Below are 15,544 nucleotides of genomic sequence, written 5' to 3'. Positions count from 1 at the left end.
CCATTTTAGAAAATTCTCCAAAAACTTTCCCCTACATTTTCCGGAAAATTTTCCGTTCTAAACAAACATCAGTGATCAAGTAACAATTCCTCATTAACCATAAAATTTATTGAATTCATTTATAGAAATGTTAAAAAGTGGAAGATCGTTTAAAGGATCTGAATATGTTCAAGGCTCAGAAAGTTTTCCGTACTATGTAGAAACAAGTGAAACATGAATCGAAAAATTTTCCGCCGTGTATGGAAAAAATTGAAAAAAAAAAAACTTTTTGTAAGTAGGAAAATTTTCATAATTTTGAAGCAAAAAGTAAAATAACTTTTTATGAATCGGAAAGTTTTATTTCCTTGTACAGCGGGGGACACTTCTGGATGGTACAGCCATATGGAGATTTACGGCTAAGGTGCTCCAGCAACTGAGTCCGAAGCATTTGCCGGGGAGTATGCAACCAAATTAGCTGTAAAGGAAGGTGGATGGTATAATCGCCAGGAGCTGAAAATTCCCGTACACTTGGGCGAAATTCCCACTATCGTCTACAGCATCATTTCTCCAAATAAAATGAATCTACTTCTTATGGCAAACATATTACTTGATATTTGTTCTATTTGTGGAGATAAATTGAAACAAAAAATTGAAGTCCAATCCTGTTGCTGTTGGAATGAACACTCTTTCTGTCGTTTGATCTGAAATGACTTTGCAGAGTCTGAATAAATATTTTGTCACTTCAGGAGGGTAGGAAGAGCGGATACCCCCCCTCCAGCAGTATGAAAACATATACATTTAATCAAATGCTTAGTGAGAGTGAGCCCATTGGTATAACACTTTTATGATTTCAATCTTTGCTCCCAAGCCATCTTATGTCATAGCTGATGACCTTGGAAAACGAGAGATGCAAATATGATGAAACAGAGATAGTCACATGCACAAATTTAGAATTTGAGACAAAATGATCGGATAGCATCCATATTTTGTCGAAAATTTTGATTTGGTAAGTAGACATGTAAAAGCTCACCCAAACCTGAGAGCATCCCACTACCAATTGTTGAATTCAAGTGAAGAACTCAGTTGAGAGCATCAGATGATTACGGAGGGGGAGAAACATCTTCAGATATGGGAAACAAATAATGAAAAAATGGACTGCTCTGAGCAGGACTCGAACCAGGAACCTTCCAATTACTAAGCAACGACTCTACTCACTCATCCACGGAGCCACACTGAACGCTGGGCATTCATACGTGAGAAACAGAACGTTTGTTACTTACAAAACGTTTTTGTAAAGGGGAAAGCTAGGTCGACCGCGAGGGTGAATCAGTGGTCGCAATGATAAGCAACCGAGTTTGTTTTTCGAAGTCCGAAAAAGTGAGCCTAGATCCGTCAAAATTCCCGCAGATCTATACACAGGGAATTGCATGTTCCCGCCGTTCTTTATATAGACACTAGCTACAAATCCTACTGTCATCCGAGCGATGTGAAAATGTAAAAGCAAAATCAAACTACTTTTTTTTAGATTAATATTGATTGCACACCTCATGCACAGTTCCAATATGCAAAATCAACGAGGGATGTAATGGAGGGTATACGCAGGTATACGGCGTATACCCACCTCTAATTTTTGGAAACTATCGTATAGCCATCTAACATTTAGGAAGTACGCGGGGATACGCTACATTTGATCCATAGTATAGTCACTTCATTGGAACAAGCAACAATTGCTTTTCATGTACTGCATTTCAAAAAAAAAAAAAAAAAAAAATCTCACTAAACAGCTGGTCGTCAGGTTGTTGCTGCGAATTATGTCTAAATTCTTTTAAAATGTTTTCCTTTTCGGGGATGTAGGAATCGAAAGGATCTGAGTCAATTTTGTGTAGTCATAAGATATTGAAGAAAAAACATGTTAAAACATTTCACTACAATATACGAGACGAAACACTCAACACAAAAAGTTAATTCCTTTATCAATAGTACCTTACATATATTCGCAGCTGAATTTCCAAGGTGATGAATTCAGGTCTCTTCTGCAATCAATAGAATAATGTGGCCAGTGGCGGATCTAGCCTGGGGCCAGGGGGCCTAGGCCCCCCAGTTTTTTGAGTGACAAAAATAATTTAACATATTATTTATATATTTTTGTAAGTTTATAGTAAACTCATGATATATCTATAATAGCCTGGGTTATGGCAGCCCCCATGTTTTCCCTTCTAGATCCGCCACTGAATTTAGCCTAAATTAGTAATAAAAATAATAATGTATGGCTAGGCAGAGTATAAGATTTCTATAACATTTTTCTCGGGGCCTCTGTTTCCTTGTGATAATTTCAAATTCTAAGGGGGAGGGGAATAATTTCACGCCAAAAAGTTTTTTTTTCAAAGACCATTGAAAAGGGGACTTTTTTCTTGTCTTACAGCCGTAAATTGACCTTGAATATACTAATTCAAAACTTCGGGATCAATTCATCCAATTTGTTTTAATTCTAAATATAATTTTCTCCCCAATTCGTATTTTTGAGTTAGAAATGTTAGGCTCGGCTATTTTGGATGACTACAATAGTGCATCAAAATAAGTTTCCAATCAAAAAAAAAAAAAAAAAAAGTCCAAACTTGTTGAAAGTAAGCAAATATTACAGGATCCTCAGATTCGACCGTAAATTGACCTGCAAAAGGCAGATTGGAAAGACGGGTAGCAACCTCTTTTTCTAGAAATTTTTGAATATTTTCTTAGAAAGACCTTTTAACACATTTTAGGTCATATTTTCCCCCCTACAATTCGTATTTTTGAGTCAGGACCGATTATCACGAGTAAGTTACGATTTTGGTAACTTTCGGTCCACTCGTATGGTCCGGAAGTGTTGAGGAGGGAGGAGTAGGTGTAGGGTCTATATTCAAGTGGTAACATTGAACTTGTTCTGTTTTGACATAACGATAACACACTTTTCCCTCCCTCTTTGATCCAAATTCAAAGTTTGCCAACTGGATACACTTTGAGTGAGGCAATACGGGATCGAGCCAATTCCTTTCTAATCGCGGAAGGATTTTCCACAACAACAAAAGTAACAAAACACGTGACCTATCGTCGGTTTAATTTGAAGCATTCACCATCGTTCCCAATACCATCAACTACAACAGCGAACCTCGGATTAGTACTGCTCATTTGTAGCTGCAATTGACATCAAAGAAAGCGACGATTGATTTCGATAAATACTCTGCAACCTACTGGGAAAAAAGGGAGAGGGTAACAGTAAACATGTTCCTTTGTTGTTCCGTTTTTCTTCAGATAAAAAATATTCAAAGAAAATTTGTTAATAGATGAGGGTAGAAAAGAAAAGTCAGGAAAGACTTGTAGTGTATAAGAAGGTTACAGCAATTTTTGATCATTTCAGTACAGCCGTCACTTCTAAAATATTTGCTTAGTAGTTTGGGTTGACCAATTAAGAGTTGATTCGCAATTTCTAAGATGTCCAAGAAGGTGTTAGAAAATTGGCTAAAAAGGAAAAGAGACAATAGCTGTGTAAATTCCGTTGACGGAAATGTAAAAGCAAATACATCAAGAAATAGTAAAGAAAAATCCAAAGAACATGTTAATTTGCCAGCTACTACTTTAGACAAAGACGTAAGTTTATTTCATATTATAAAGGTTGTTATGGCATCTCCGGCTTGATGACGCAGATATCAGAGGGATAACGTCCTTCGTTAAAGGCATTGGAAATGAGGATACTTGGGGCCTGTAATTTAGGTGCCATTCCGATATTTGTCTGGTGTGAATGAAGAAACATTTCTCTTAGGACAGCTGATCTGCAAAGGCTTTCTCACATCTTTTTGACTGATTATTATTATTATTATTATTATTATTATTATTATTATTATTATTATTATTATTATTATTATTATTATTATTATTATTATTAATGGAATTTACATCTGTGTGAACGGCCCTGGGTTTAAATTTCGCTTAGAACAGCTGTTCGGGTAATTCTATTGTTAAACAATCGATAGCCATCCATCCTCACTATTCTTTCCAAGCTTTTCTTTGACGGATTAAGTGAATGCTGGAATAACCAAAGATGTTATAAAATAGAGGATCTGCCCATACAACAAAATCGTGAAGCACTACGTCACAGCTTCGCCACACCTACTCTGCCCACTCCGCGCCACTAAAGATCGCAACATTTCGAGCCAACAATCATGGCGGAAACGAGAGAAGCCAATCAGGCGTGCCGGCTCATACGGTGCTCGATTGTTTTTCGGCTTCACTTAGCTTATATGATGAAGATACATATGGGCAGATCCTCTATTTTATAACATCCTTGGGAATAACACAGGGAGTTAATAATAACTTGTAACTCTAGGCAGCGTCCTTTTAAAATCCTTTTGTCTGACAGTGTGCTCAAGATTTAATAATTTAATAAGCAGTCATGAAACACCTTTCAATATCTAAGAAAATGTCTGACCACGGAAGTTGTAATTTACCTAGAGGAGTTAGGCTTGCGGGTTTTCTTATTTGCTTCCTCGGTTTTAATAAAAAGAACTAAGTTGAATATTCAAATTTAATTTTATAAATTAGAAAACCTCCCATTTTTTAGTTTACAACTTTTATTCTTTTAGGAAAGACTTTTAAGAGGACAGCATTTGTTATCTTTAGCTACTTTCCCCTTTTTCCAGGGTGCGTATTTGTTTTATTGTATTTAATTTCATTTAACAATCACCACATACCGCTCAGATGCCATTTTATACTGGATATCTAACAACAATAATAACAATGGAAAGGATTTAGGAAGGAAAAAATGAACTCGACAAGTTTCACGTCCCACGATTATGCTGACTAGGCTACAGGATACGGTGATGATGACAAATGAATGAAAATGGTGAAATGAAGAAAGTGGGAGAATCCCTAGAAAATCCACGCACATGTTGTTTGTTCACAACAAAGGTCGCTTGGTGCGGGCTGGAATCGAACCAAGGATCTTACGTATCAGAGGTGAACGCTCTACCACTGAACCACTGCGGCACACAATTTGGTAAGGTGTCGGCTAGCATGTTTAGTAGGTACTATCCGGGCATTTGCCTAGTAGAACTGAGGAAAACTAGTCAGGATGGTCAGCAATAGGAATCGAACCCACGACCTACCGAACGCGAAGCCAAAATTCTATTACTTGGGATACTTCACTTGGTAAGATTGTAGTTTGTTATTTTTTCTTTTTGAGTCGCTGCTGACGGGAAACCTCGAATCGAAATAAATTATTGAACTAAAGTTTTAGATGCTATACGACTCTAACTTGGCACCAGAGATTATTTCAGCAATAAATTGGCCTAAAGCAGAGAGCCAAATAAGATCTTAAATTAATTTCTAATACTGAAGGTAATCTTTTTCTCTTCCTCTGGTTAATAGGTTGAGTGGTTCGGTTACTATTCTCCGAAATGCAGATTTCTATCAAGGTTTTTCTTCTTGTTACCTCATACACATATCCAGATTGTTAGTGCAACCGATACGCGCAGAGCCAGTGTGAGTTGCGTATAAGCAAGGATATTCCTTAACTTCTAAGATATAACTATCTGTTAACTATAAGGACCGATTTTTCTTTAGTATTAATTGAGGAAACACTGATTGGCAGTGCAACCATAAAGCTTAAAAAAGCATAACAGAATATTTCACTCACGGTTGGTACCTTATTTCTAGTTTTGACAGTTACTCACATAAGCAAGTTTGATATCTTTAAGAGCATAATAAAGCATAATGTTCCAAAATAAAGCATAAAGTATAATGCTTGATTCCTTCATTTGAGAACTGTGTTCTCAAATTACTTTCTACAAAAGAAAATTTTATTTAAAATGACTTGGTAAAAAAAAATGCTTCAAGGGTAGAAACTACCAGTAAACACGAAAACAAGCGAAAAAGTTTATTACACCGAAGTTGAAAACTGCTTCCTTTCAGAGTTATGAAAGCGGGAAAGTGCACAAAATTGAACTCTGAGCATTAACAGCGCAAAGACTGATAGTATTAGAAGAAACAGTATGGTGAATTTCAAAGGAAACACACTTGTCTTGTCAGAAAATACCAAGTTAAAAAGAATGGGGAAAGTAGATACATAATTTCACAAATTAAATTAAGATCTCATAGATGATTGTGGATAAAATGGGACAAGGTTTAATTAAATCTTCCGTAATTTCCCGAATATCTTGAATGTGACATTTTCGAAAATAGAAGTATGGTTTTGTCTGAAATTCACCATACTGTTTCTTCTAGTTGTTGTGCTGTTAATGTTCAGAGTTCAATTTTCTACACTTTCCCACGCTCATAACCCGGAAAGAACGCCACTTGCGACTTAACTGTAATAAACCTTTTTTTGCTTGTTTTCGTGTCTACTTTCAACCCCTGTAATTAGAATTATAAGACACCCCATATCTATCTATCTATATATATATATATATATATATATATATATATATATATATATATATATATATATATATATATATATATATATATATATAGAGAGAGAGAGAGAGAGAGAGAGAGAGAGAGATAGAATATAGATATAGATATATATATATGTGTGTGTGTGTGTGTGTAACAAGGAATGGAGCGTATACCCACCTAAAAAAATAACATTACATCACTGAATCAACCATTATCTTAAGCAGAAATTACTGAAAACGACAGAAAATGAATATATAAACATCCAAGTAGGAACCTGTGCTCGAGCGATGCTATTATCAATATTATAATACAAGCTCATGCAAGTTGCGTCTGTGGTCAAGCGGGTTTAGTACTGCTATTCATATTTCTGAAGCGAATGGCGACGGTTCGAACCTCCGTGCGGAACGTTAAAGTTATTCTTCCTTTTTTTTTTAATATATGAGAACTTTTTATAAATATAAATTTCCACTGTGAAGTGGTTGGAAACACATTATCCGACAAACTGTCACTTTTCAAATCCCTGTCCCATTTACTAGTCCGCCATGTCCATAATTCATATACGAAAATGCTAAAAATGAGAAATGTGAACACAGTTGAATACTTAAAACCACACGTCCAAAATGAAAATTATTCATATATATATTTCGGGGAGCTTTGTTAACTTCATTCTTGAAAATGTAAACATTCTACAAGATATTTCATTCACTTTACGATATCTTATTTGAATAAACATAAAATTTGGGGGCGGATCAAGCCCGGAAGTCCCCTAAAATACACCTGTATATATGCATGTATTTTCTTTTTTTCTTTTTTTTTCTTTTTTTCTTTTCTTTTCTTTCTTTTTTTTTTTTTTTTTTTTTTTTTTTTTTGCATTACAAAACCTTAGGGTACCTCATAATCTGGATTCTTATAAAGCAATTTCAACAATTATTTAGAAAATATGTACTGCTTAAAATGGGATTAAATCGCAATGCCAGTAATCTGTAATATCTTACATTTTTATTTATTTACATTGAATGTGTACTTGTTTTATACTGTATAGCATGAATATTAGCTGCTACATAAGAAACAATTATCTATAATTGAATTTAAGTAGGAAATCGAGATAGTTATTATAAGAAGAAGCTTGTGAAATGAAGTGTATAATAATGGTTGTATCTGAAATAGATGTTGCGTAATGGTGTAGTTGGAATACTTACTCCGTCAGTTTTGGAATACTGGGCTCTTCAACTCAATGCTCGTAGTAATTAACAAATTGGTTGCATGTTTATTTAAAATTAACTCTCTTGAAATCTAAATAATCATTATTAGAAAGAAAGCAAGAGAACCGTTTTGTTAATTTGGACATATTATAAGAGATTGAGGAATAAGTATGTAATCGAACAGAATATATGAAACGAAATGGAATGGCATGTGGAACTAAACTTGAAAGAGGATACGATGTGTAAATGAAAAATTAAAGAAACCAATGGTTAACAGCAGTAGTCACTACGTACAGCAGATGAGTGAAATCTCGCCCCCCCCCCCCAAAAGTTCAACAATTCTGAAACATAAGGGCGTCGCATTTTATTCGTTTCCTGACAAAATTGAAAAATGGATTTTGCATATTGTTCGTCTATACCCCTTCAACATAGTTAGCTAACAAACCAAGTACGATCGACTGACTAGACGTCACGTGAGTGAAATTTATATAGGAAGTTTCGATACAGCGTTCACCGAAGTGACGCAGACGTGGTGTTGAAGCTTCTGGTAGGTCCTATTTCGTAATGGATTTTAGGTCAGTGAGATTTCTTTATACGTATCAGAAAGCTCTTTAACTCCATACTAAAGGCGTGTCGTATGATTTATTCAAACCGTCAGATATTCGGACAACCATGAGCCCAATTCGTTTTGCTTCACTGCTCACAAGTTTAACTTGAAATAAATTCTTACTTTTCCACGGAAACACAAACTGTTTGAATGCTCATTTTATTATGGGTGAAATGTATAATTCTGCAAGTAATAAAAATTTTCATGTTCTTCTCCGAGATTCGATCCCTTGTCCTTTGGCTCAGCAGTTCGACACGTAGACAACTAGACTAATTGTCGTTGTGCAACAGCATGGAGGAAAATCGGTTTCAACTGCACGAAGGAAATTGAGGGCATTGGTTATAGCTGGATGGAGGCAAATACCATGTGCTCCCAAGTTCGTAGTGCCACTTGCTGTTTTTGGAAGATGAAGACAGCCTTAGGAAAATCACGTGTACTGATTGCAAGCACCTGGAATATTTTGTCGTAGATTTGGCAGCTCCAAATCAATACATTCAGTGAGTGAACTAGGAGTGCAATGATACCGGTACTCTATTTTACTTCGATTGGTGTTGTTTTTATAAGGATGGAGAACGAAAATATTTTACCGTTCGAACATTTGAAAGAATACTTTTTTCTTAAGAGCTGAGGATGATGGTGGACAAAATTTAAAAGTAACCAGTCTGAACTGCCGCGGCGGAAAATATTTATCAACAACTAGGGTACCATAATAACCGATTTATAGTAAGGGGTTAATATGAATAAACTGTGTTCTGATGAGCAGGCCTACTTTATTACTAGAAAATAGTTTGCTGATGGTATGTAATATTGAGGTACTTTCAGATCAGTTTGCTTATCCTAGAGTCCCGTTGATTATAGAGTTTGAAACTAGCTTTTAAACGCATGTGTCCATTTTAGAGTTACGGGCAAGTTTTGATTCACTCCCAGTTCATATGTTCTCATTTTATTAGTTGTAGTGTAATGTTTCTCTATATTCACAACAACAACAAAAACAACATAACAACATTGTTACTATTATATAATTAGTTTAGCAGACAATAAGCAACAATTTTTTCTAACGCATAGGGATGAGCACGAGTCAAGCTAAAACTACTCGACTCGAATTCAAATTGAGTTTCGAGTCAAGTCAAAGGTAATAATCTCGATTCGAGTTCCGAGCCGATTCAGTTTTTCGCGTCGAGTTCAGTCGAGTTTGATAAATGGTTCGTTCGTTTTAACTCGTCTTGAAACCATGGCCTGATTACATTGGAAAACGAAAGCCATGAGAAATGTAAGCTAAACAGTAATATGGAATACTTATAGAGTTGCTCACGAGAGGGGACACTGATCGCATCTCGTCTCGTCTCGATAGCGAAAACACAAGAGATTTTTCATAACAAGCTCAGCTCGGCTTGGCTCAACTGAGAGGATGGCTCGAGCCGGCTCACTTGGGGTGAACCATCGGCTCGAGCTGGCTTAGTAGGGATGAGCCATTTGCTCGGTTCGGCTCAATTGAGCCGAGGGCTCTAGCCGTGTCGTTGGGTGAGCTGTTGGCTCAGCTCACTTCTCGGTTCGGGTCGACAGTGAATGAGCTGTGAGCCGAGCTGCTCGAGTCGTTGACAATTCTAAACCCGGACCGAGCAGTTTTGAAGATATCTGGCCAGTGCCCTATAACTTTTAACAGTGTTTGGCTCGAGCCCGAATACTCAACCTAGACCCTCGACTCAAATTCTCATTCAACTAGTTTCTTAGTATTCAAATACAAGCCGCCTTACTTTCACGTTTACATACAGAGTTGTTACAATTAACAATAATAATAATAATAATAATAATAATAATAATAATAATAATAATAATAATAATAATAATAATAATAATAATAATAATAATAATAATAATAATAATAATAATAATAATAATAATAATAATAATAATAAAAGTTGTAGTAGTAGTAGTGTCATTGATAATAATTATACTGTCTATGTAATATACTTGAAGAATATACCAAATTTCACAATAGTAAATCCCCACGTTAAGCGGGTTTCCATATCCAGGCTTCTAACTATGTAAACATTTACGATCACTCCCCTAATCATTCCACAGATTCAACTTGTTGCATATAAGTTATTAGGACGTAAAATTGAATATAGTTTATACGAAAAAGACCTTTGTGCATTGCAAGACCTGTAACGCCCGAATATTCACCACAAATTTATAGTGGTATCGACAAAAACAAACAAACAAACAAAAAAAAAAAAAAGTGTGGAGCAGGAAACTACTTTACACAAAAGTCTAAAGAAACTCCATGTAGACGACGAACTGGTCGAGCGGTTTGGGTGAATAGTCTATCAATCTTAAGTTTATGTGTTCAAATCCTGTAGGAAGTATTCGTTTTGCTTTTTTTTTTCTTAAAAGTGTGTTCCTTATTTTCATCAGAGGACTGAAAACATTTCTTTGAATAAATCTTTGGCAACTACTTTTCTCTCAAATTCGATTAGAAGTGAACATTATATGAATTGCAAATTTAAAATCCAAAACTGAAAACAAAATATTAAGTATGTTCAATATTTCATTATTATCTTTTGATTTGTCATGAAAAACTAATTATAAGCATTGATGATTTCAGAAGATTCTCCTCGTGTAATGGTCAATATATGAATGATAGAACATTATTAGTCCACTTTGAGCATGATAGAAGATATGGCCACGAATTTATGTCGACAGGGTCTCATATTCTCCCACAGGTCATGCCCTGAAATCATCACTGTTTCAAAGGTTTCCTTAACAAATACCTAGGTAGAATATTACATTTATTTCTCGTTCTACGTTTTGAAATGACAAAATCATAATTTTAAACATAATTATAATACGATAACCATAAACATTTATAGAACTAATGAAGTAAATAGTATTGTGTAAGTTATAGCTTTCTAATCGGATTAAAACTAGAATATTCATTTGCATCGCATTTTAAAGTAAATCCTCTCTATATATAATTCTTACTGGAAAGCATGTTTAACTTCCAACACTGGGAATCGGAACGGGGACCCCGTACACCAAAGGCACACGTGCGAGCCACTAGATCAGCGATAACAACGAACGAAATCTGTTTTGAAGTGTCTGAAATTTATGCCTATTTCGCCGTGATGTAATGTCTACTGATATTTTTATGTTTACCCTATTCGTTACTTTGAGGAACGATATATGTTATTTATATAGGTTCTATTACGTATTCGTCCATAAATACTATATAAATTATCAGAATTATTCATAATCTTTCATGGAAATTCGCTCGTGCATGCACAGTAGACGGACAGTGTAATTGGAAGGTGACTTCAACAGAGATTATGTATTTCGCCGACATTTTATTTAATAGCTATATAGAATAGATAGCGAAAACGAGTCTACCTAATGAAGATGGAATTTCGGTAGGAGATAAAATGATGAGGTGTATACGGTTTGGGGTTGATATAGTTGTTGTTGCAGGATCCAGAAAGAAAATTAATAAGATGTAGAAAACTTGAGAAAGGATTCTGAAGAATATGGGATGAAAATAAATGTTAGAAAGACAAAATCCATGGTGATTGAAACGAAGCGATCGGTGTCAAATATAGAAGTAGGAGCGGGAGAAAAGGACAAATGACTAGTTTTCGATATCTGAGTAGTATTATTAGTGATGATATGTGACAGGCCCGTAGCCAGCCCAAAAATTTAGGGGGGGCGGTAGAAGTTAGGGGGGGCTCGACCCAATCATATTATACTTCATCACCCTATTATAGTTCATTTGCAAGCCTATCGTGAAACTTTCTTAGGGGCCAGCCAGAGTTTAGGGGGGCCCAGCCCCCCTAGCCCCCCGTGGATATGGGCCTGATATGATATGCGAATGTGAAATAAAAGCAATGATAGAAATGGCGAAAGAAGCCTTTAGGATGAGGAAAATACTATTTTGTGGAACCTTGAATAGTGTTGAAAAAAGACACATAAAATGCTTCGTGTACTTTATTTTACTGTATTTATAGGCAGAATCATGAACATTATGTAAAAATGATGAGAAACAATTGAAGGGTTTCGAAATATGTGTGTCGAGAAGAATGCAGAGAAATAGCTGGGTCGAAAGGAAAACGAATGAGAGGGCGTTAGAAATGGAAGGAAAAAAATATTATTAAGAAGAGGAAGAAAAATTTTTTGGGATATTGGTTAAGAAGGAATTGTATCATGAGGGATGTGCTAGATGGTATGGTGGCAGGAAAGAGAAGGAGAGAATTAATTAGACTATATAGAAACAGAATTAGGCTATTGGTGATATCAAAACAGAAAAATCGCATGTGAAGATGGAAAGGTTAATAGAAGATCGCGGAGCATGTCAATTTCTCAGCCGCGGTAAGTGACCCGCTGATAATGGCGGAATACTTCTGATATAATTTTGCCGATGATGCACAGTAGAAACAGAAAAATCCACTTTACTCTCATTACTAATACGAATCACAATGCAAATTTCTACAGGCTGTCAAACGGAAGCAGTGATTCCCAACCTGAGGACGCGTAGCTTCCTCCTGGTTAAGCATTAAGAGGGAGTAAGGGGGCGAAAGCTACTGGCAGAAATGAATTGTGAAATAAATAAATAAAGCACCACTTGTAATGACTCTTTAAAATTTATCTTGACAATTTTATAATAACCGTTTAAAAAATAATACTGTACTACGAGGGTATGCTAAAGACTTGCTTTAAATAAATATAAATACCTGACATTACTATTATTATTATTATTATTATTATTATTATTATTATTATTATTATTATTATTATTATTATTATTATTATTATTATTATTATTATTATTATTATTATTGGTCTCCCACTTCTTGGCCGAAATGTGAAATATTCACCACCTTCTTCATATCACTACATCAATTTCTTCACTGTTTTCTTGTCACAGCCCATACCCCTAGCTATGTGAATGGCAGTTTGTCCCATAGTTACTCGACCTATGATTTCCCCTCTCATAGTAACAGATAGTTTTCTATAGCCTTTAGAGCAAGGCACTTTGACAGCCTGTAGAAATTTGCATTGTGATTCGTATTAGCAATGACAGTAAAGTGGATTTTTCTGTTTCTACTGTGCATCATCGGCAAAATTATATCAGAAGTATTCCGCCATTACCAGCGGGTCACTTACCGCGGCTGAGAAACTGCCATGCTCCACGATCTTGTAGTAACCTTTCCATCTTCACATACGATTTTTCTTTTTTGATATCGCCAATAACCTAATTAGTCTAATTAATCCCCTCCCTCTCTTTCCTGCCACCATACCATCTAGCACATCCCTCATGATACAGTTCCTTCTTAACCAATGTCCCAACCAATATTTCTTCCTCTTCTTAATAATATTTTTCTCCTTCCATTTCTAACGCCCTCTCATTCGTTTTCCTTTAGACCCAGCTATTTCTCTCCATTCTTCTCCACGCACATATTTCGAAAGCCATCAATTGTTTCTCATCATTTTTGCATAATGTCCATGATTCTGCCTTATAAATACAGTAAAATACAGTACACGAAGCATTTTAGGAGTCTTTTTCAACTCTATTCAAGGTCCCACAAAATAGTATTTTCTTCATCCTAAAGGCTTCTTTCGCCATTTCTATCATTGCTTTTATTTCACGTTCGCATATCATATCATCACTAATAATACTACTCAGACATCGAAAACTAGTCATTTGTTCTTTTCTCCCGCTCCTACTTCTATATTTGACACCGATCCTTCGTTTCAATCACCATGGATTTTGTCTTTCTAACATTTATTTTCATCCCATATTCTTCAGAAGCCTTTCTCAAGTTTTCTACATCTTATTAATTTTCTTTTTAGATTGTGCAGCAACAACTATATCAACCCCAAACCGTATACACCTCATCATTTCATCAATAGACATACTGCATCAGGACGAAATAGGCATAAATTTCAGACACTTCAAAACAGGTTTCGTTCGTTGTTACCGCTGGTCTAGTGGTTAGCACGTGTTCCTTTGGTGTACGGGGTCCCCGGTTCGATTCCCGCTGGGGGAATTTTAATTGACCTAAATATTTTTGCATTCGTGTTCCTGTCGTTCAAGCTTAAAAGAAATTATTGTAAAACGTGTATAACCGAATAGAAAATAAAGACAACTTACTCAGATACGTTCAGTGAATCAGTTAACTTAAAGACAAGAAACAGTGTCTAAGGCATTTGTATCTGATTCGAATAAATAGAACTTCGAATAGAGACCACGTTGAATTCATTTATTGAGTAAGCCAGAAATTCTTATAAGATATGGCTATTATTATTATTATTATTATTATTATTATTATTATTATTATTATTATTATTAGTAGTAGTAGTAGTAGTAGTAGTAGTAGTAGTAGTAGTAGTAGTAGTAGTAGTAGTAGTAGTAGTAGTAGTAGTAGTAGTAGTAGTTAAAGTACGAAGTTTCAAATCAGGCGATGCAGTATTTACGTAAACTAAATGATAATTTATTTGATAATATTCACTAGCCCACTATACATTTGTGAGGTTTTGCTTTGGGAAATGAAGTGTATACGACATTGAATATGCTTTCTAGTAAGAATTATATATAGAGAGGATTTACTTTAAAATGCGATGCAAATGAATATTCTAGTTTTAATCCGATTAGAAAGCTATAACTTACACAATACTATTTACTTCATTAGTTCTATAAACGTTTATGCTTATCGTATTATAATTATGTTTAAAATTATGATTTTGTCTTTCAAAACGTAGAACGAGAAATAAATGTAATATTCTACCTAGGTATTTGTTAAGGAAACCTTTAAAACAGTGATGATTTCAGAGCATGACTTGTGGGAGAATTTGAGACCCTGTCGACATAAATTCGTGGCCATATCTTCTATCATGCTCAAAGTGGACTAATAATGTTCTATCATTCATATATTGACCATTACACGAGGAGAATCTTCTGAAATCATCAATGCTTATAATTAGTTTTCCATTACAAAGCAAAAGATAATAATGAAATATTGAATATACTTAATATTTTGTTTTCAGTTTTGGATTTTAAATTTGCAATTCATATAATGTTCACTTCTAATCGAATTTGAGAGAAAAGTAGTTGCCAAAGATTTATTCAAAGAAATGTTTTCAGTCCTCTGATGAAAATAAGGAACACACTTTTAAGAAAAAAAAAAGCAAAACGAATACTTCCTACAGGATTTGAACACATAAACTTAAGATTGATAGACTATTCACCCAAACCGCTCGACCAGTTCGTCGTCTACATGGAATTTCTTTAGACTTTTGTGTAAAGTAGTTTCCTGCTCCACACTTTTTTTTTTTTTTT

The sequence above is a fragment of the Thermobia domestica genome, chromosome 5, assembly GCF_964235325.1.
Source record: "Thermobia domestica chromosome 5, izTheDome1.hap1.1, whole genome shotgun sequence".
In the NCBI taxonomy this organism is placed as follows: domain Eukaryota; kingdom Metazoa; phylum Arthropoda; class Insecta; order Zygentoma; family Lepismatidae; genus Thermobia; species Thermobia domestica.
The sequence above is the reverse complement of the archived record's forward strand: the minus strand, read 5'-3'. Positions refer to the sequence as shown.